General features: G+C 39.9%; 2 long non-coding RNA genes across 2 annotated transcripts in view; one reads left to right on the top strand and one right to left on the bottom strand.

The window, feature by feature from the left end:
* The first annotated feature begins 1,116 nt into the window (after positions 1–1,116).
* LOC120302407 overlaps positions 1,117–22,285 on the top strand; it is a 69,261-nt gene continuing 48,092 nt past the window's right edge. Inside the window, exon 1 of the long non-coding RNA XR_005555125.1 lies at positions 1,117–1,349. This is a non-coding gene — a long non-coding RNA (uncharacterized LOC120302407). The remainder of the gene's footprint in view (positions 1,350–22,285) is intronic.
* On the bottom strand, positions 6,385–21,602 carry LOC120302406. Its single transcript, XR_005555124.1, has 3 exons — positions 21,483–21,602; positions 7,759–7,842; positions 6,385–7,293 (listed from the first exon to the last, which is right to left on the bottom strand). It is a non-coding gene; the product is annotated as an uncharacterized LOC120302406 (long non-coding RNA).

The following is a 22,285-nucleotide window of genomic DNA, read 5'->3' as shown; positions in this document are numbered from 1 at the left end:
GGAAAAGTAACCCATTTACCCGGGAGTTGCCTATATAAGAGGCTGCGAGGCGTTTGGGCGAGGCTGAAGCCATCTTCCTGTAAGCTGAACGCTGAATAAATGAAACTGAGAACTCCAGCTGCTTCTCGTGTCTGTTTTCCCGCCACGGACTCAACAGTGCGCATGAAGGTTGTGAAAGCCAAGGGCCTGTTCTCTGTCTCCTCCAGCTCAAGACAACCAAACACATAGGATAATGCTCAGCAATCATGCCTCAGCAAGGAGGGAACATATGTGTACCAGCTTTAAGTGGACAGTAGGATCCCCATCATTGTATGTTGAAATCAATCATATCTATGGTAAACAAATCATATTTATCATCATAAGTAGAAAAAAATTGTCTTAGCAGAAAAGGGAAAATATTCATTTTTAAACCAGAATAGCTAAAGATGATTTTAAGCTGCTAAGATGAGAGCACAGATGAGACAAATGAATGTGATGAGAATTTACTGCAGAGTTATTCCGCTTGGCAACTTTAAGACATGTGGACTTCAACTCCCAGAATTCCCCAGCCAGCTGGAGAATTCTGGGAGTTGAAATCCACACATCTTAAAGTTGCCAACATTGGACACCCCTGACTTACTGGTTTCTATTCTGTGATTAGGAGAACCTGAAGATGAGTACTTAGAAAAAAAATTTTTTTTCCCAGTTCTCCTTTTCCGTAGATATGTTTATACAGTTGTTCTCTGGAGGGCTTGAATGGCAATCCTTGTTCTTTCTCTATCATCCTGACAGCCTTGAGGATACAAGTTGCTCAGGTATCTCATATGTCATGTGTCTCATATGACTTCTTTTCCAGGAAATATAAATGAAAGTAAGGTTTCTTTTAAGGGTGTGCTATAGAAATTACACACCATTTTAAATATAAGTCTTCCTTGGATTGTTTTAAAAAAATGCCAGCATCTTTGCTATTTCCTCTCCTCTAACTGGGTGCTTGGCTGACATCCCAGCCACTGTTTAATAAGTGAATAACTGTTGTCATGGCTGCTATAGCAAAGAAAAAACAACCCTTGGATTGAATGAGCATGATTCATTCTTAAGTTTCTTTCCATCAACAGCTCTTCTATACTCAGAGGCAAAATGGCAAGCAGCCAGATTTTCTAAGATCCTCAATGATATGGAGAATTTAAGAGATGATGAAGGCCAGACAAGGAGGCAAAGAACGCTTTCAGCCTTTCCCTCCATCTGCAGTGTATTTCTATTTTAGTAATACTAGAAAAAGGCTAGTATTTTCATCTGACACAGTTGCAGTTACTAACTAAAGATGTCTATCTAGGCATACATAGGAATATGTGATGTGATTGTATCCAAAGGTAAGAATAATTCAACTCTGATTTTTAGATTCTGCTAATACTGACACTGACCTTTTAAATTGTTCGTCCATTCTAATTAGGAGACAAATATTTATTAAAAATAGAGAAGGAAACATTTGTTTTAAATAAGCCAGAAATGACTGCGCATTCCACAGTTTATTTACAGGGACACTTTTAATATCTTGGACTAGTTCCCAGACTCATCTTTCTATTTTTGGCTCTGCTTGGTTCCAGTGGTAAGTGAAAGTGAGAATAACATTGCATTTCCAGATGTAACTGTAATAATTCTTGGAAGATATACTGTACCTGGAAATATCTCTTCCAAATGGTATAAATGATGACTGTTGCCAAGAGATTAAGTGAAGTAAGAAAAGTCTTCTTCTTTGTATTCCCCCACTCTTCCCATTTACAGATACGACTGCACGTATCCACAGGAATATCAGTTTTAGGCTTTGGGTGAAAAGGGTAGAAGTCTATGGCTGAGGGTGGCATTTTGAATCTCCATTATGATGAAAGAATGGAGAGAACTTGGCAAAACCTAAAATACATTATTGTCCTCATAGATGTTTGGAGGAAGAGCAGAAATGCCTTCGGGGGGGGGGTTCCATTGAAGGGCAAGGAGTTCTCCAGCTATTCTAACTAGGGAAGAAACAACATGTCCATTTATCATTTAAAGTTGTTTTATTATTAAATTTCATCCCTACCTCTCAGTTTATATAAACATTCAGCCCACTAGGAAGACCAGATCAAGAAATCAACTCCACAGAATTCCTTCTCCTTCTTATACTTTGATAAATTAGGGAGGTGTCTATCTGAACTGCTTACACACACTAACTGTCTTTTGTGGTTTTAAAAATATTTTTATCTCTTATTCCCTAGATCTTGCATCATGCATTTCTCCATCAGAATTATCTTCTTTACTCTCGTAACAACTTACAATAATACAGTATATTTTAGTTTTTGCCAGGTTCTCTCCATTCTTTCATCATACTGGAGATTCAAAATGCCACCCTCAGCCATAGACTTCTATCCTTTTCATCTGAAGCCTAAAACTGATATTCCTGTGGATACGTGCAGACGGGGACATCTGTAAATGGGATTGTACAAATTAGATAACTGTTATACTGGGTTTCATTTCAGTCATGAATCATAACACAACTGAGGCAAATCACATCATTTTCCAAATGAAATCTTGACATATGTGATGCCATGTTTTCTCCTTAAGAAAGCAGAAAAACACTACAAATTTCTGATATTAGAAGTTTCGGATTGTCTGGAATATTTTGCGTGATAGCTGAAACATGTGAGGGCCTCTTTCCTGCCGATATTTGTCCATATGATTGCAGGAAAACCTATATTGGTATAATGACTGTCAGGTTGGAGGTAAGCAGCTCCAACATCAGATACATCAGTACTTCCTGTTATGGTTGCACTTCTAAAATGAGCTCAGTTTCTCATTTTTCCAATAGATAACCCAATTTGTCCCTTTTCATGCCAATCTCAATGACAATTTGCAGTGATTTTAACATTTGTATTTATGAATTGTATATCTTTGTTGCATGTTCATTGTTTTTGACCAACCCTAAAGCTGGCATTTTCATGACCTTTCTTTTTGAGAAAGATGTAGGATTTGAAATAAGGAAACTCAGTCAGGGGGAAAAAGTAAAACATGAAAATATATTGACATCGTTTGCAGAATATCTGAGAGGTTGGCTTTCTTTGCTATCTTCAGAGACATTTTGGAGTTTCAGGATCTTCAGAAATATATTATCTGTTAAACTCCCTTCCAAGGGGGCTTATCTCTACCAGAGTACTGCAGGAGAGTAAATATATTTGAATTGTAAAGTTCTGTTTTATCGAATAGATTTAACCTTTATTTGTTTTGATTGATCTTATAGTGTTAATTCTGTACTTTTGAAAAAAAGGTGAGTGCTAGTTATAAAAGTTTTTAAATGTTACATTATTATTTTGTTTATTGCTTACCTGAGGAAAAGAGGGAATGAATAAAGATGCTTTAAACATGTGACTTGCTTAAAATAATACCCATTTATTGGTAAATGCTTTAGTTGGTTGGGAAGTTGATTGTTCCAAGTTTTTTTTTTTTAAGTGGCTGAGCTGTTTAATTGTAGCTGGGAGTGTTTCAAATACTCTGTTGTAACCTTTGAACTGATTTAGTGCAAATGGCTTGTTTTAAAATATGATTATTTCCATCATGCAATGTTTGCTGAGGTTGCATCATAGGTGCTCTTTGTTTTCACAGAGAGCCAGAGTTATAAAAGAAGAGGAAGGCAAATATGGAAAAAAATGACTCTGTTTCTTCATTTGTTTTGATACACAAAGCTGCAACCTGTCCACTATTTCTATATATTTTCTGGTATTTTTATTTCCTGAGACCTACAGTACATGAAGATTGGCAGAATTAGGCTAGCTGGATAATTCATTACTTTAAATCAGTGGTGTCCAACTTTGGCAACTTCAAGACTTGTGGACTTCAACTCCCAGAATTCTGGCTGGCTGCTGGGAAATTCAGGGATGTCCACACACTTCAAGTTGCCGAGGTTGGACAACCTTGCTCTAAATAATACATTGTCCATGGTTTTCCCCAAATTACCAGGCAACGTATCCATATCTATAAAGATACTTAACATAGTAGGAATGATGAGTTATTGGTGGAACCAAAATGCTACAGGACCTTAGTTTGCCAAAAGGTGCTTTAATTCTTCTTTCAGGGAAGGGTGCATTTCTGTCTGCACATTTATGTATAGATATTGCATTTCCTTGTGAGCCTCCAGAAATGCTGGATTGCACAAAGGAGCTTATATTTACCCCGCCTATCTTATTTCTTTAAGAATTTATCGTTAGCACAAAGGTCATTCAGGTACTAAGAAATCATATGCTGTTACCATGGGAAGGCAATGAACTGTTACTATGGCAACATGGAATAGCTGAGCAAGTTGTTGTGTAAACTGAAACTGCAAACATATATTGTCAACAACATTGATGGTATTAACACTGCCCTTCTCTTGAAAAACAGATTCTTGAATGGGTTTTGCAATATTATTTTAGAGACTACTAAGTAAATATGTAGGACTTGCTGATTACGGCAGCTAACTATTCTATTTTTATAAAACAGAGCTGTAAAAATTCAGCTATTGTCCATCTGTCCTTTCAAAAACAGCATATAGCCTGGTGTACTTTAAACCCTAATAAATGTATTGCAGCAGCATCTTTTGTGGATGATACTCCACCTATCTACATATAAAATAATATTCTGTTGAGTTATGAGAACAAACGCATAGCCACAATAGGGAGTGTAGTCCCAGCAGCATAGGTACACTTCCATGGCTACCTGAGAAATTCTTGAGTTACTGGAGTTTAATTATAAATATTGAATTAAAAATAATTAAATGGGAAATCTGGCATGCTACAAATAGTTTCATCTTTATTTACATCATGTGATCAATGGACCTCACACCAACCCCATATCCATTCTTAGAAAATAAAAGTGTGAAGATTAAACAGGGTCAAAGAGGAACAGAAAAGCAAAAGGTGATAATTACTCAATAGAAAAAAAATGGAAATCGTAATTCTATATTTTTTATTTCATTTCTACTTTCTTGTTCTTATTTTCTATATATTTTTTTCTTAATCTTTTAATACAATATACTTTTATTTCATTGGAAAATTCATTTTGTGTGTGTGTGTTTTTGTGTGTGTGTGTGTGATTAAGTGAATATAACCTAATTCTTTCTTTAAAATCTACTCATCTGAATTTGTTGTAGTAGTTAAGGCACTAGGCCAGGGGTAGGCAACCTTGGCTCTTTTATGACTCGTGGACTTCAACTCTCAGAATTCCTGAGCCAGCATGGAATTCTGGAAGTTGAAGTCCACGAGTCATAAAAGAGTCAAGGTTGCCTACCCCTGCACTAGGCTATAAACCAAGAGACTGTAAGTTCTAGTTCCACCTTATCCATAAAAGCCAGCTTGGTGACTTTGGGCCGGTCACTCTATCTGAGCCCAGCCCACCTCACAGGGTTGTTATGGTGGAAAAAATAGGAGCTAGGTGTGTTTGATATGTTTACTGCCTTGAGTTATTTGTAAAAATAATAAAAGTGGGCTATAAAGGAGAAGCCTGTTTTGAAACCCAAATTATTCAAATTTATAAGAAAATATTTAAGTTTATATTAATTCACTGCCTGAAAGACAATTATTCTGAATATTGCTTACATACACAAACAGTATTGAAAGGATTTTTAAAAAAGTGTTTAAAATTGGGCTGGCATCTGGCTTTCAGCAGGAATTATTAAAACAAAGGTTTTATTATGCTTTAGCTCTGCCTTGGTCATGGAAAGATATGGGAATTCAGAAGTCTTCTGCTACTTATTCACCTCTTTTTTTAAAAAAAAAACAAACATTATTACACTGAGAAAATCAGAAAAACATGTCCAAAGTTTTTGGATTTTTAATGCCAGCAGGGAATTGACTCCCTAAATTAAAAAAAAAAAATTCGGCAAGCCTGCTTTAAGAACATTATTGTAAAATTGTATTGTAAGTTGCTAACATTTTGCATTTACATAACCCTTTTTGCAAAATACCATGAAAGGAAACGAGAGAACAAGGGAAAGTATGTATATGTGCACAGATGAGTGGCAGCGTATTTCCAAAGAAGTATTTCCTTGTTTAACTTTCATAATCTCTATTAAAACAACTTCTGGAGAAAGGAAAAACTCTCTTTTGCATGCTGTCATATACTGTAGTTCTATAGTTTGCATGTAGAAGCCATGCTGTTTCAATGTAGAAATGGGAAATTTTCTGTTCATTTTTATTTTATAGGAGACAACTTCAGATCAACTTAATAATGGCCTAGTTGTCGGGACAGCTGATTTTTATCAATATATGCCTTGGTCTTCTACAAAACCAAAATAAAAAATTTCCAGAATGAATCCTTAAAGGATTTGAATTGTTTAAACTCACTTTCTGAATTGTTTATGAAGTTTTTTTAAGTAGGCTTTTATTGTTTTCTATTGTTTCACTATTTTTTATTTCTGTTTTATTAATTTTCCAGGAAAATGGGAAGGAATAATGCTGATACAAATGTACATTTAAAAGAGTGTAGAAATTATAATAAATAAAAAAATATGCAATTAAAAAAGTAATACAATATGAGTGGATAATGAGCAAATAACTAGCAGGTCTAAAATAACAAATAAATACTTTATTTATTTATTTAATAAATAAATTTATTCATTCATATATTCATTCATTCATCTTGTCTGATATGGCTGTCCATCTCTCCAATGCAACTACAGAAAGAAGAATTGAAATGAAACATACATTTTTTAAAAAATACCTAGTATAAGAGATGTCATACTCATTTCCAGGCAAAAGATGTATTTAATAAATTGTAATGGTATTTGATTAACACAAGTGAAATCAATAAAAGTAAAAAGAAAAGCTATAAATAGTGAACAATACATTGAAAGAACATTGTATATGATACATCAAATTAAAATATAATATCTTGAAATCAAACTTGTGATGTAGCACTAAGCTAATATTTTGGATGTTTGGTCACTTCAGTCAAAGAGCTCTAAAGGTGAGATTACAGTTAGCTTCTTTTGTAATCAAATACTTTATGTGAGTTTTCATGAATTATTACCATTTGAAGTTTACAGAGTATTTGGTACACTGTGCAATTACCATCCTTTCTTCCACTTGCTAGCCCAGAACAAGTGCAGATTAATATAGATAGGATAAATGGGTTTTTTTTCAATACTTACATTATAATTTGCAGAATTCTGTCAACTCTACAAAGAACCTGGCTGCAGCCATCTTTCTCTTCATTCTAGGTTGCCACACAGAATGGAGGGAGGGGGGTTTGCCCAGGTGCTTCACTAGTCATAATAATCTTCTGTCCCATGGGAACCCAGGTCATTTACTGCTCCTGCGATCAGAGATTGGGTGTTGTATTAGAAATCCCGCCAAATGAATGTATTGGGGAACATAGTGATGGCATAGTTTTGTAGGTGGGACATTATACTTTGTAACTGGGAACTTTTAGTGGGAATTTCAGAATTGGTTTCACTTTTGATTGTGCCAATACTTTGTAAATAATAAACATGTTCTTTGAGGAATTTTAAAGCCTCGGAGTTCTGCTTTAATCATCACTGTCTGTTGGAATTATGACAGTTTCTTTGATGTGATTTAAGCCTTTTCAGTTTTAAAAAAGAATGTTACCTTATGAAATAGTCTATTCTGAATAACATTTTCTTTTAATATAATTCTATCAAATCTTGCTGTATGTGAGTGAAAAGACACTACAGCTACCAATACACTGATTAGTACTTTCTTGCCTAAAGCAAATGACAGTTACTGTAAATAGAGATTAGACCCAGGCAGAGGCACTCACAATTGTGTTCATAGTAGCAGCGTTGTCTCCCATCACCAATTATCTCAAGTTTCCAGAAACACATTTAGTCTTTTCAAAATGAACCTGGCATTTTGCAGAGAAAAACAATTAACACAAATATTTTATTTTAAAAAGACCAAAGCTACTTAGAAATAATCATTGTGGAAATAAGGCTGAGAATATTTTCTTCCTCTTCTGTAAATTTTTCGTTTATTGTTGTATAAATACAAAAATGTACTGTCTTCCAAAATCACAGCTACATTTACTTTGAAATGAACTCATACCAGGATTTACTAAGCCAATTATTGCTGCCATATAAACTGGACCTGTTCCTGCATGAGGAAGTTCTTAGATGTATCCAAAAAATTTTCTAATGCCTGAATAAGGAGGAAAGAAAGTTTATCTGAAAATACAGGACTGTTTAGAGGAACTACACAAATTTCAAAGATATTTCTTAAACATAACTTTATAATGCAATGTGTGTAATGCAATGAAATCTCATATTTACCCTTGGAATTCTTATTATTGCTCTGTTGTAAAATCATAATTACTTGTGGAATAAATTAAGCTTGTGACTGTTCTGGGTGAATGAATAATATTGCTTTCGTTAATCATCAGAGAGAAACCAATAGTAATGAAACTTTTCACTTTCTGTCAGAATCCATATTTTCATATATTGTCCTTTTTGGGTTCTGCCATTCTCCTGGGGGAGGGTTACTTCCTCTGCTTTACTCTATCCACTTTGATGTATCTGTTTTGGGGCGTGAATAGAATGTGCCTCCAGGCCATCTGCCTTATCTCCAGGAGGAGGGAAGAAGCTGTGGAGACCTAACAACCTTGAGAAGAGGTGCCGTATCGGTTCATTCCCACAGAAAAGTGACACCTATGGATTGGCCTGTTTGAACCAACTGGATGGACAGTTGGGGTGGGGTTTCAACTGCTCCTTTAACCTATTGATTCAGGTGGGAAACTCTCAGATCCTGCCTAGCTTTCCTGCTGTCTGTACCTGTCAATAAAATTTCCTGTTGAAATGATATCTGTTTCAAGAGTTCTGCTTTCTTGGTAGGAGTAGTACATTAGATAGGATCTGCAAAGTGGTCAACCTGGAGGAAAACTTCCTACCGCAGGGACCATGCAAGACAATGTCTAACCATGGTGGTGAGAAAGGGGTGTTCTATCCCAGCCTATTGCCGTCCTTGTTAAAGGCACAAGGACCAACCCCTGTTGATGCAATAGGCTGGAGACTTTACAACAAAACAAACCCCTTTTAATATGGGTGACAAACCTGTCAAATAGTCCAAAACACAAACAGCAAAACTCAAGTCCAAAGGAATGAAATAGTCCACAGGAAACACGATGCAAACAGAAGAGAAGTCACAAGCAAGACGAACAGACCAGGATTCCAAGAAGCACTTTGCAAACGGTTGCCTTCAGCAACCAGCACTGCCCACACCTCCTCCCTTTATTCAGCAGTCCCAAGGCATTGCCTCTCATCACCTTCTCCTTTTACTCTGGAAGCGTCGTATTGATTGCTGCTGATTTTCTCTTGCTAAATGACAACGTGTGCGAGCATCAATTAGCAAGTCCATCAGGTGTGACTCTTCCAAGTCTGACTTATTCTCCTCACACAGCTGAGCTTCATCAGGAACACGACTGGAAGGCCCAGGCTCTGCATCAAACCGTGAGTCCTGTAATTTATCCGAGCCGCCCTCTGCCCCTGATGGCCCTTCAAATACCTCCTCCACCTCCTCCTCAGATTCCTCAGACTCAGCTGTTGCAAGCACAGGCTGGCACGGAATCACAACAAGGGGAAAGTGAGCGCTGGTGGGAGCTCCGCCCCGAAAGCTTGTTTCAGCAACAGCAGCTCGGACTCTGCCAGCTCATCTGATGAAGCCAAGACCTGAGAGAAACTGAGATGGTTGATCGGAGTGAAGAAGAAAGATGATTGGGAAGCAAAGGCCAGAAAGGTGACCCTCCACCGAGGTAGCCACCAACCCGGGTGGAAGTGGGAGATGGAGAGATCACTCAACCTCAGCGAAGAAGTGGACGAAAGGCCAACCCTATCTGATTGCTTCCTTAGGCAGGCCATCAACATGATAGTGGAAGCTTTCAAGAACCTCAAGTAGGAGAAAGCAGATTCCTGCTGCGGTTCGGTAACAATGAGACTGGATGAGGAATAAGAGGTCCAGGAGAGCAAGCTTGTCAACCCTGGCCTTCCACCAGCACTTCAGAAGCCACAGGGGTAATGGCTGAAGCTGTTGCTCTAGCCTGAGCCACTCCAGCTGGGGGAGATGGATGTTGGGCCAGAAGAAGGAGGGCTTGAGGGTCCAATTGGAAAATCCCGGCCCTGGGAGTGAAATATGATGGGTCACCACAGCAGTTGGGGTTCTTCTTGGCTCAAGTCTTGAGCTACATGCACAAGTATGGGCAAGACATGCCTAGTGAACAGCAGACGGGTCAGAGTGGTGATCATGGCCTTGAAAGGCACAGCTGCCCAGTCGATGGTGACCCTGCATAACGCCGACACACCTGAGCTCCGTAATTTTAACCAGTTCATGGCAGCCCTGAGATGGAGGTTTGAGGACCCTTTGACAGACCAGAAAGTGAGAGAGCACATTAAAACCATGAGCTAAGGTCGGCAGCAGGTGGTGGAATATACTGAGGAGTTCTGAGATCTGGCCAGCTGCCTCAACTGACCAGAGGAAATCCTAGTGGGCCATTTCAAGAATGGGCTGAATGATAACCTCTACTAAGCAAGCATCGCTCAGGGAGATCCAGCCTGCCTCCATGGCTGGTGAGTCATGGCTGAAGAAGCAGAGATCGACCTGGCCTGTAGTCAATGATGGGGTGGTTGAACCTGGAGGCGCATGTTTCAAGTATGGGAAAGAGGGCCATCAAGCTGCCAAATGTTGCTCGAAAACTCGCGTGTGCAAATCAGACCGGTATGGGGAAGAGTAGCCCAGAAAGACTCTGCAACAATTCTGGGAGACCGACATGAAAGGCACCGAGGTCGTCAAGGTCCAACCCTCCAAAAATCCAGGAGGGTGAACTCCGACCCCACCAGGGAGGCCACTGGAGACTTCCGATAGTGATTCTGATGATGAGCCCCTGGTAAATGGACCCATCGCAACCCTCACCAGACCCATAGAACTGTTCAGCCCAGGAATGGAGGACAAAGTAACCCTGAAGGCTCTGTCAGGCTATAGCCTGGTAGGGAATTTGGGGATTCCAGTGAGGAGGCTGAAGAATCCAATCTCCTTTGGCCAGCTAGATGGGTCCATTGCAGGGGGAGTTCCAGCCACACTTGCCACAAAACCAGTTGAATTCATGATGGGGGATCATACAGAAACTTTGACTTTTATTATAGCCCCTAGCATGGAGTGGCCCCTGATTTTGGGAATGGTATGGCTAAAGATTTGGAACTCGAGAGTGAATTGGAGGATAGGAGAACTAGGATTCCTGAAAGGAAGGGCAATTGTGCAGGGCAGAGAGCCTAAAGCCAAAGGGAGGAAAAAATTGGAGGTAGCGGCAGCCACCAGGGAACGGAGACTGGAAGACATACCGTAAGAATACCAGGACCTGGCTGAGGTTTTCAGTGAAGAGCAGTCTGATGAATTGTCCCCCCATCGACTGACTGACTGCACTATTGAGATTCTCCTGGGAGCTAAATTGCCTAAACCCAAGGTCTATTCAATAACTCCAGGGAACTTGAGGAGCTGCAGAAGTTCATTGAAAAGAATTTGCCACAGGGTTTTATTCAATCAGCTAGGCCAAAAACAACTGCCCCTGTGCTGTTTCATGAAAAGAAAGACAGAATGCATTGCCTGTGTGTGGATTATAGGTCTTTGAATGCAGTGTGCAAAAACAATGTTTATCCCTTGCCACTGATGAAGGACATGTTGGCCCTCCTTTCCAAGGGGAAAATTTTCTCCAAGTTGGACTTGAGAGAAGATTATTACAGGGTGAGGATTAAAGAAGATGAGTGGAAAACGGCATTTAACTGCCCTCCAGGGTGTTTCCAGTTCCAAGTACTTCCCTTTAGACTGCAAGAGGTGCCAGCAGTAGTCATGCAGCTGATAAATGAGGTCCTCCATGAGCACCTGTATAAGGGAGTTTTGGTGTATTTGGACGACATCCTAATATTCACTGAGATGAAGGAGGAACATGTCTGGCTAGTCTGAGCTGTCCTAATCAAGCTCCGCTCGGCCCACCTCTATGCTAAACTCTTGAAGTGCAAGTTTCACAAAGAAAAGATTGATTATTTAGGATATCACATCTCCTACTAGGGGATAGAGATGGACCCAGAGGCCGTGCGGGTTGTGTTAGAGTGGGTTCCACTGTGCACAAGAAGACAATTGCAAAGCTTCCTGGGGTTTGCAAATTTCTACTGGCAGTTCATTCCCTCTTTCACACAGATCACTCTCCCCATTACTGACTTACTGAAAACCAGGGGGGAGAGTAAACCAAAGCCCAATCAACCATTGAAATGGACTATGGAGTGCCAGGCAGCTTTTGAAAAACTAAAAAGGCTTTTTTCAACCGAGCCAGTGCTTAAGCACCCGGGCCCAGAGAAACTGTTGATTATCCAGGCTGACACCAGCGATGTAGCAGTAGGAGCAGTACTGCTCCAAGAGAATCAGGAGGGCCAGTTACAACCCTGAGCTTACACCTCCAGGAAGCTTACTGAGACTGAGCAGAAGTGGGGAGTATGGGAGAAGGAAGCATGCACTGTGCTCTCTTAACTTGGAGACATTTTTTAGAAGGGAGCAAAATCCCCTTCCAAGTATGGACTGACCACAAAAACCTTGAAGCACTAAATTATCCCCCAAGCAAGCCTGGTGGTCCCAACGTTTCCACTTATTTGATTTTATTATCAAGTATATCCCTGGAGGAAAAAACTTTCTAGCTGATACTTTATCGAAGATGCCACAGTACAACAGCACAAAACTTGAGGTGGTCGAGCCCTTGATGACGTCTAAACAGCTACTGGCCCCAGTCACCACGAATGCACAGGCAAAGAAGCCAGCCACCTTAGACAGCACAGTGGGAGCAGAGTTCAGAGAAGCATTAGAAAAAGATGAGTGGTTCCTGAACCACAAAAACCTTTGCTCAATGAAAGATGGACTACCCTGAGTGTGTGTGGGGGGGAACTGTATGTGCTAAAAGCTCAAAGAGTAAAATTCATGCAGCTTTGTTATGATTTGAAGGTGGCTGGCCACTTTGGGTTCATAAAGACTCCACCTAATCAAATGACAGTTTTGGTAGCCCTCCATTAAAAAGGACATTGAAAGCTACAGTATGTAGCTAGCTGCCCTGTCTGCATGGCAGCAAAACGGAGGCAGGGGAAAACACCAGATCTATTACAGGCAGTTGTGAGTCATTCAGCACCCTGGAGAGAGATTTCTATGGATTTTATAGTGGAGCTGCCGGAGAGTGCAGAGAACACTGTCATTTGGGTCGTGACAGACCTATTCTCCAAACAAGTCCATTTTTTCCCTACAAAAAAATCCCCACAGCCAAGGCCTTGGCTAAGTTATTCGTGCACCACATCTACCAGCTGCACGGTGCTCCACAGTGCATAATTTTGGATAAGGGGGTCCAGTTCACATCAGAATTTTGGAAAGTGTTTTTGGATCTATTAGGTACTAGTCAAGGCTTGTCTAGTCAAGGCTAGTCTAGTCATCATCTGCAAATGAATGGGGGGACAGAAAGGTTGAACTCAGTTCTAGAACAGTATCTGAGGTGCTTTATAAATTATCAGCAAGATAACTGGACTGAACTACTGCCTTTCGTGGAGGTGGCTTACAACAGCGCAGTACATTCCAGCACTGGCTATATCCATTCCAAGTCATGACAGGGCAGAGTTTTAACCCGATGCCTGAGCTACCAATCAATGAACCCATGATCCCTTCCATGAAGGAGTGGATCAAACAATTACAAAACACTTGGCCAGTGGTTAGAAAAGACCTAGAAGATACTAGGAAGGCTTACAAAGCACAAGCTGATAAAAAACAAATGGAACCAAAACCATTTAAAGTGGGGAAAATAGTATACCTCTCCACCAAGTTTCTAAAGTCCCTACAGCCATCAAAGAAACTAGGCCCTAAGTTTGTGGGACCATTTCCCATAGAACACATTATTAACTTGGTAACAGTGGAGTTGGAACTTCCTAAAACACTAAGACAGGTTCACCCAGTATTCCATTGTAGTTTACTGAAACGGGAGTCATATTTACCCTTAAGGCCAGCTGAAACTCCCCCCCAACCACCCATTAAGGTAGAGGACAAACAACATTTTGACATTAAGGAAATTCTAGTTTCCAGAAAGTATCATGGCTCCACCCAATACCTGGTAGTCTTGAAAGATCTCCCAGTCTCCCAAAATGAGTGGATACATAAGAAGCATGTTAGAGCCTCTAGACCAGTGGTTCTCAACCTTTCTAATGCCATAACCCCATAATACAGTTCCCCATGTTGTGGTGACCCCCAACCACTTATACATCACCGGGTGACAAGGGCATGGCCAAAGAAAAGGGGGAAAAAAGGGCAGACAGCCTTGTTTGGTGACCCCCGTGAAATGGTCGTTCGACCCCAAATGGGGTCCCGACCCACAGGTTGAGAACCACTGCTCTAGACTGTTAAAAAAGTTCCATACCAGTTATCCTAATAAACCTGATTAATCTTGATGTTTTATTTTTTTCCCCTGTTGTTATTTTCTCTTTCTCCAAGTGGACCTCTCATTCTTCTAGGGGGGCAACATGTCAGAACCCGTATTCTCATATATTGTCTTTTTCAGGTTCTGCCATTATCCTGGGGGAAGGGGGAGTCACGGGGACTTCCTCTGCTTTACTCTATCCCCTTTGATGTATCTGTTTTGGGGCATGAATGGAATGTGCCTCTAGGCCATCTGCCTTATCTCCAGGAGGAGGGAGGAAGCTGTGGAGACCTAACAACCTTGAGAAGATGCACCTTAGCAGTTCATTCCCACAGCGAAGTGACACTTATGAATTGGCCTGTTTGAACGAACTGGATGGACAGTTGGGGTGGGGTTTCGATTGCTCCTTTAACCTACTGATTCGGTTGGGAAACTCTCGGATCCTGCCTAGCTTTCCTGCTGTCTGTACCTGCCAATAAAATTTCCTTTGAAATGATATCTGTTTCAAGAGTTCTGCTTTCTTGGTAGGAGTAGGGAAGCAGGTCCTTACACTTTTTCTGAATTGTTGTTTCTCTTGCATTGTTCTCCAAATTTGGTAGCCTGCTAGAGTTGACAGCAAAACCCTCCAAAGTTTCAAATGTACATTTATAAAGCAGGAGGCATGTCTGAAAATACAGGTAGTTCTCAACTTAAAATCATTCATTTAGTGACTCTCTGAAGTTACAATGGCACTGAAAAAAAGACTTATGACCGGTCTTCACACTCAAGACTGCTCCATCATCCCCATAATCAAAATTTGGGCGTTTGGCAACTGACAAGTGTTTATGACTATTGCAGTGATCTGGAGTCATTTGATCACTACTTGCAACCTTCCCAGCTGGCTTCCAACAAGTAGTCAATGGGGGGAGCAGATTCGCTAAATTATTGCATGATTCACTTAACAACTGCAGTTATTTGCTTAATAACCATGGCAAAAGTCATAAAACCAAGTGCAACTCACCTAACAACTATCTTGCTTAGCAATGGAATTCTGGTCACAGTTGTGGTTTTAAGTACAGGACTAATTGTACTTAAAATTAGCCATTAAGTTCTCTAACATTCTTTCCATGCAAATAGAAAGAAGAATCAGCTGGATTCTCTGCTCCCCTCCTCATTTTATAGTGACAGAAAATCCATTTCTTCTCATTCAGCATTTATCAGGATACATTCAAAGTAGCAAAATTAAATACATAAGGTTAAAGTTTGTACTCTATTAATAGAATTGTATTCTTCAAATAAATTATATGCTATTAATGATGCCATATATATACAGCCTAATAGAGCGAGAAGGAGTAACTGTGAAAATACGGAGGAAATGAATGGCCAAAAAAGGGGGGAAGGAATATGCTGAACCAAGGAGCCTGTAGCAAGGAGATAGATAACAACATACGCACAAAAAAGGAGAGTGGAGGAAGCAGAGCAAGTAACGGAGCAGCAGCATCAATTGACATCAAGAATATAACCAACACGCAGCCCAGTCAAATAGGACCGATGACGAGATCCAGGAGCCATGTGCATAAACTGACTAGCACAATAAAGGAGACTCCCATCGGCCGGTTTTAAGCCCTGATGATGTCAGCAGTTGGCCGATGAAAGCTTGGCATTAAACGTTTCTAGTTTTAAATTTTTCCTGGTGCTCATGTTTGATTGTTTTTATAATATGATTATACCCAGGATTCGTGTTTTTAACTAAATTAACACCGAATTTGGCAAAGAGAAAACATCCGATGACAGTTACACAAGCAAAAAATGCAAGAAAGCAATTATTGCTAATGAGAAACCAGCAACCGGGAAACAGCCTATTCCAGCAGGCCGAATGACAAGATCTAGGAGCCGGGTGCAGACTCTGGCCAATCTATAAAGAGGACTCTCCCACTGACCGGCATTTTGAGCCCTGATGATGTCAGCAGTTGCTGATGAAAGCTAGGCGTTTTATTGGTTTTATTGTAATTTTATTGACATTTTACTAAATTTTATTAATTTTTTTTAGCACTCCCTGGTGTTCACATTTATTTGTTTGGTTTTAAATATGGATATACCCAGGGATCATATTTTTAGTTTCGACGAAGTCCCATTCGTCATCTTCAGGCTGGTGCTTTCAGCTTCGTGCTTCGAGGAGCAATTTGTGGTCTTAGCTATTTCTTCCTTTTAACTGCCAGTGGGGGTATGAACTGATTGGGTGGGAGCTTGGCTGTGTTCTGATTGAGTGGAGGTGTGTTCTGATTGGTTAGGGGCGTGGCTGTGCTCTGATTGGCTGGGGGGTTGGCTGTGCTCTGATTGGCTGGGGGTTGGATGTGCTCTAATTGGCTGGGGGAGTGTTCTGTTTGGTTGTGCTCAGGTTAGTCTGAGTTGCAGGGGGGGTTTAAGATTTTGGGCTGCCTTGCTATTTTTTGGCTTCGCGTTCGTGGTCGTGCCTCATCTTCATGGAGGATGTCAGTTTGCTTCATGTATGGATTGGAGGGGTTTAAAATGGCTAATGATGCAGATGTGATCTGGCTTCTGGTTTGTGGTCATGCCTCATCATCGGTGTGGCTTTGGGTTTGCTTTTTGCGTGGATGTGTGGTGGTGACATCCTGTGTCAGTTTTTGTGAGTGTGGGTCTGGTGTCATTTTTTGTGTTAGGGAGTCATTTATCAATAAGGGCAGGTTTCCAAATGGCTGGTAGGCGGGAGGTATCATCTCGTTTGTTCATGCTGTGTGGGCGTTTTTCTATCTCGATGGCTTCTCTGATTATTCTGTTATTGAAATGTTCAGTTTTGGCGATAGTTCTGGTATTTTTAAAGTCAATTTCATGTCCTGTGGCTTTAAGGTGTTGGACCAGGGAAGATGTTGGTTCCTCTTTTTTGACTGAGTTCCTATGTTCTTCAATGCGTGCGCTTATTTTTCTGTTGGTTTGTCCGATGTATGTGTTGGGACAAGCAGTGCATGGGATTTCATATACTCCTTGATTTTCTAACTCAATTTTATCTTTGGGGTTTCTTAAGATGGTGGATATTTTTCTGTTTGTGCAGAATGCTGTTTTGATGTTGTGTTTATGGAGGATCTTGCTGATTCTGTCTGTGGTGCCTTTTATGTATGGGAGGAGGGCTTTGCCGTTTTCTTGTTCTCTGTCTTGGATTTTAGTGGGGGTTTCTTTTCGGATTAGGTTTGTAATCTTATTTCTTTGGAATCCATTGGATGTTAGTACATTGGTGAGAGTGTGTAGTTCGGTTTTTAGGTGTTGTTCGTCAGCTAAGCGTTTTGTTCTGGAGATGAGTGTCTTGGTTACGGAGTTGATCTGTGCTGGGTGGTAGTATGAGAGAGCGTGCAGACCACACAGGATGTCACCACCACACATCCACGCAAAAAGCAAACCCAAAGCCACACTGATGATGAGGCATGACCACAAACCAGAAGCCAGACCACAGCTGCATCATTAGCCACTTTAAACCCCTCCAACCCATACATGAAGCAAACTGACACCCTCCATGAAGATGAGGCATGACCATGAACGCGAAGCCAAAAAATAGCAAGGCAGCCCACCATCTTAAATCCCTCTGCAACTCAGACTAACCTGAGCACAACAAAGCCCCCACCCAAACAGAACACTCCCCCAGCCAATCAGAGCACAGCCAACCCCCCAGCCAATCAGAGTGCAGCCAAGCCCCCAGCCAATCAGAGCACAGCCAAGCCCCTAACCAATCAGAACACACCTCCACCCAATCAGAACACAGCCAAGCTCCCACCCAATCAGTTCATACCCCCACTGGCAGTTAAAAGGAAGAAACAGCTAAGACCACACATTGCTCCTGAAGCACGACGCTGAAAACACCAGCCTGAAGATGACGAATGGGACTTCGTCGAAACGTCGCCAAGACACTTCCAATTTTACGTGGGAGAAAACCCGAATAACCAAAGACCTGCATATATATATATATATATATATATATATATATATTATATATATATATATATGTAGGTCTTTGGTTGTTCGGGTTTTCTCCCACGTAAAATTGGAAGTGTCTTGGCGACGTTTCGATGAACATAAGAACTCAGTCAAAAAAGAGGAACCAACATCTTCCCTGGTCCAACACCTTAAAGCCACAGGACATGAAATTGACTTTAAAAATACCAGAACCATTGCCAAAAGTGAACATTTTAATAACAGAATAATCAGAGAAGCCATCGAGATAGAAAAACGCCCACACAGCATGAACAAGCGAGATGATACCTCCCGCCTACCAGCCATTTGGAAACCCGCCCTTATTGACAAACGACTCCCTAACACAAAAAATGATACCAGACCCACACTCACAAAAACCACACAGGATGTCACCACCACACATCCACGCAAAAAGCAAACCCAAAGCCACACCGATGATGAGGCACGACCACAAACCAGAAGCCAGACCAGAGCTGCATCATTAGCCACTTTAAACCCTCCCAATCCATACATGAAGCAAACTGACACCCTCCATGAAAATGAGGCACGACCACAAACGCGAAGCCAAAAAATAGCAAGGCAGCCCAAAATCTTAAACCCCTCTGCAACTCAGACTAACCTGAGCACAACCAAACAGAACACTCCCCCAGCCAATCAGAGCACAGCCAATCAGAGCACAGCCAACCCCCCAGCCAATCAGAGCACAGCCAAGCCCCTAACCAATCAGAACACACCTCCACCCAATCAGAACACAGCCAAGCTCCCACCCAATCAGTTCATACCCCCACTGGCAGTTAAAAGGAAGAAACAGCTAAGACCACACATTGCTGCTCGAAGCACGAAGCTGAAAACACCAGCCTGAAGATGACGAATGGGACTTCGTCGAAACGTCGCCAAGACACTTCCAATTTTACGCGGGAGAAAACCCGAACAACCAAAGACCTACATACAAACACCCGCGAAAACCTCAGAAAACACACACACACACACACACACACACATATATATATATATATATATATATATATATATATATATATATATGCACCCCTAACATCCTCCTAAAGCTATCATATTGTATTGCATTTATTATTTACTGGGGTCTAGTAAATAATAGGTAGTCCTTGACTTATGACCAAAATTGAACCCAACATTTCTGTTGCTAGGTAAGACAGTTGTTAAGTGAGTTTTGCCCCACTTTACAACTTTTTGGCCACAGTTAAATGAATCACTGCATTTGTTCAGTTAGAAACACGGTTGTTAAGTGAATCTGACTTCCCCGTTGACTTTGTCACAAGGCTGCAAAAGATGATCACATGACCCAGGGACACTGCTATAGTCATAAATACATCCCACTTGCCAAACATCAAAAATTTGATCATGGGACCATGGGGATGCTGTAACAGTCGTGTGAAAAACAATCATAAGTTACTTTGTTTCAGTACCATTGTAACTTCAAACAGTCACTAAACAAATGGTTGTAACTGTAAGTCAAAGACTACCTGTATATGTCACTCCAGTATATCTTTCTTTCTTACAGTAAGAAGTATCAAGTAACAAAACAATTTAACCAAAGCAACAACAGCAAAATCTGTATCAAATAAAATTACTAAGATTTTGGCTACAAAGTAACAATAAATATCCAAAATAAACCAGGGTGGATTCTCAACTGATTCTAGATCCCTCTCATATCTTTTTTAAAATCTCACATTTCTACACGTCAGAGAGCAGACTAATCTCATCTCAGGTTTATTATATGATAAACTATATCTTTAACAAAAGTTTAAATCAAACTGAGTAAAAGAAGAGAAACCTTAGAAAATAAACCAAAGTCCAGGGGTTTAATATTTAAATAAATACCAGACACAAACCTGGGGCAATCTTTTCACAGTTCTCAATTATTTAGTTACCATTTTCTGTTGTTACTCTTGTAGCCTTGTCAACGTGCAAATTCTTCAGTAGGCAGATAATATAACCCAGTGCATTCAAGTTTTCAAAATTTATCTAAAATTTGGTATGCCGTCTCTACATCAAAAGATGTAGTTATCATTAATAAAGCAAAAATAAATGCAGTTTTGGAATTTCCTTCTCCATCCAACAGGGTGATTTTACAGAGTGATGCTGAGGGTCCTGCTTCTTCTAAATCTAGTCTGTGCAGCTGGCAGCCCTTGTTCCAAATACCATTAAAGTCCAGATTACACAATCTTGAACATCATTTTTCTAGTATATTAAGGAATGTATTGATTAACATGCCAAAAATCATAGTTTTTCTTTAGTTTGTCCTTGGGTGTGTTATTTCTGCCAAATGCAAAGATAAATATGTCTGACAGCACTTTGCTAACTCAATGATACTACATTACACAAAGGTTTGATCAAGATTTTGTGTAATTTTGTGCTATCTTCTGTACTTTGGACTAGCAAGATACAAAAAATAGATTCATCACTAGGAAAGGGTATAGGCAAATTTACAGAAGATAAGGATGTCAATGTTGCTAGTTGTGACAGTTATTAACTTTCATGAGTATCACTTTTAATAATAGTTACCAAAGAACATGAACAGTATGTATATCTTTCTTGGGTATTTATTTATATGCTAAATTTGGGAAAAATAATTGGATTTAATGCGATCAAATATAGTTTTTGTGCAGATGTGAATATGTTTCTTATCATTGCAAATAAACTTTTGTTACAGAGTAGAGTCAGCATCAAATTCTTTTCATCTTCCAGCAAAAAGGAGTAATAGATTTTAGTCAGTAACTGCTGGAGCTAATTGCTTTAGTCTGGAAAATTTTGGAGCCACTATAGTGCATCATCATAAATTAATGCTGAGTTCACACATTACTCTAGTCCAGTGTTTCTCAACCTTGACAATTTTAAGGCATATGGACTTCAACTCCCAGAATTCCACAGCCAGTTGAAGTCCACATGCCTTAAAATTGTCAAGGTTGAGAAACACTGCGTCTAGTCTAAACCATAGTATTATGGTTTATTCAATTTTGGCATAGTAGGTTGTGTAAACTCAACTATTGTAGCTTATGGACAGTATAGAATAGCCTAGAGGTTTATAGATGTAAAACAAAGAAGCAAATAAAAATCCAACATATTTTTACCTGAAGTAACAAGAAGACTTAAAATGGTCTGAGGAATGTCTTCTTTGAATTCCTAGAATGCTTATCATGTCCAAACATTCGAGTACTTTGACCAGTAATCCCACATGATACTGAGCAGTTAAGATGTTCTGCCATTACACTACCACTATTATAAGAACTGTTAATATGCATGGATAAAAACCTGTTATCATGAGCAGCCACATGTGTGTTGTACATACCCATTTGACTTCTAGTTTCCTAATTATGTTCTGGTCCTGCATTCTATAAATGAGCAGTCCTGGTACATTCTTCAAAATGATAGGATAAGGTTGTCCTTCAACAAGCATGACTTTTTTTTTAAATGTTCTTCTTTTCATTAACTATTAACAGGGAAACATGCACACACATATACTTATGAACTTGATAAGAATACACTCAAGAACAAGAAGAGCAAAAGTCAGCAAACAAAATAGGAAAGATACATTAAACTACTGTGTGCTACATAAACAACTGAGTTCCCTGAAATACAAATGTAACGGATATAACTTTTAAGTTTAGATTTTTACCTATGTTTTTAAAATAAAATGATTTAGTGGCCCTTAAGATGACTAGATGGTCTTAGAAAATTCTTCAACTACTTAGAAAATTCTTCAAAAGCAATTCAAATATAAAAGTTATTTTCAAGGTGAATATGCAAAAACTGAGAGTATAGTTAAGAAATAGGAGTGTAGAGCTCAAGCAAATTCTGTTTTATAGGAATTTGCCAGAAACTCCTAAAAATTATATCTATATTTATACATATTGGTTGCCAGTCTGCTTCCAGG

The sequence above is a fragment of the Crotalus tigris genome, unplaced genomic scaffold (genome assembly GCF_016545835.1).
Source record: "Crotalus tigris isolate CLP2741 ecotype Arizona unplaced genomic scaffold, ASM1654583v1 scf7180000024432.2438137, whole genome shotgun sequence".
Lineage (NCBI taxonomy): Eukaryota > Metazoa > Chordata > Lepidosauria > Squamata > Viperidae > Crotalus > Crotalus tigris.
The sequence above is the reverse complement of the archived record's forward strand: the minus strand, read 5'-3'. Positions and strand labels throughout refer to the sequence as shown.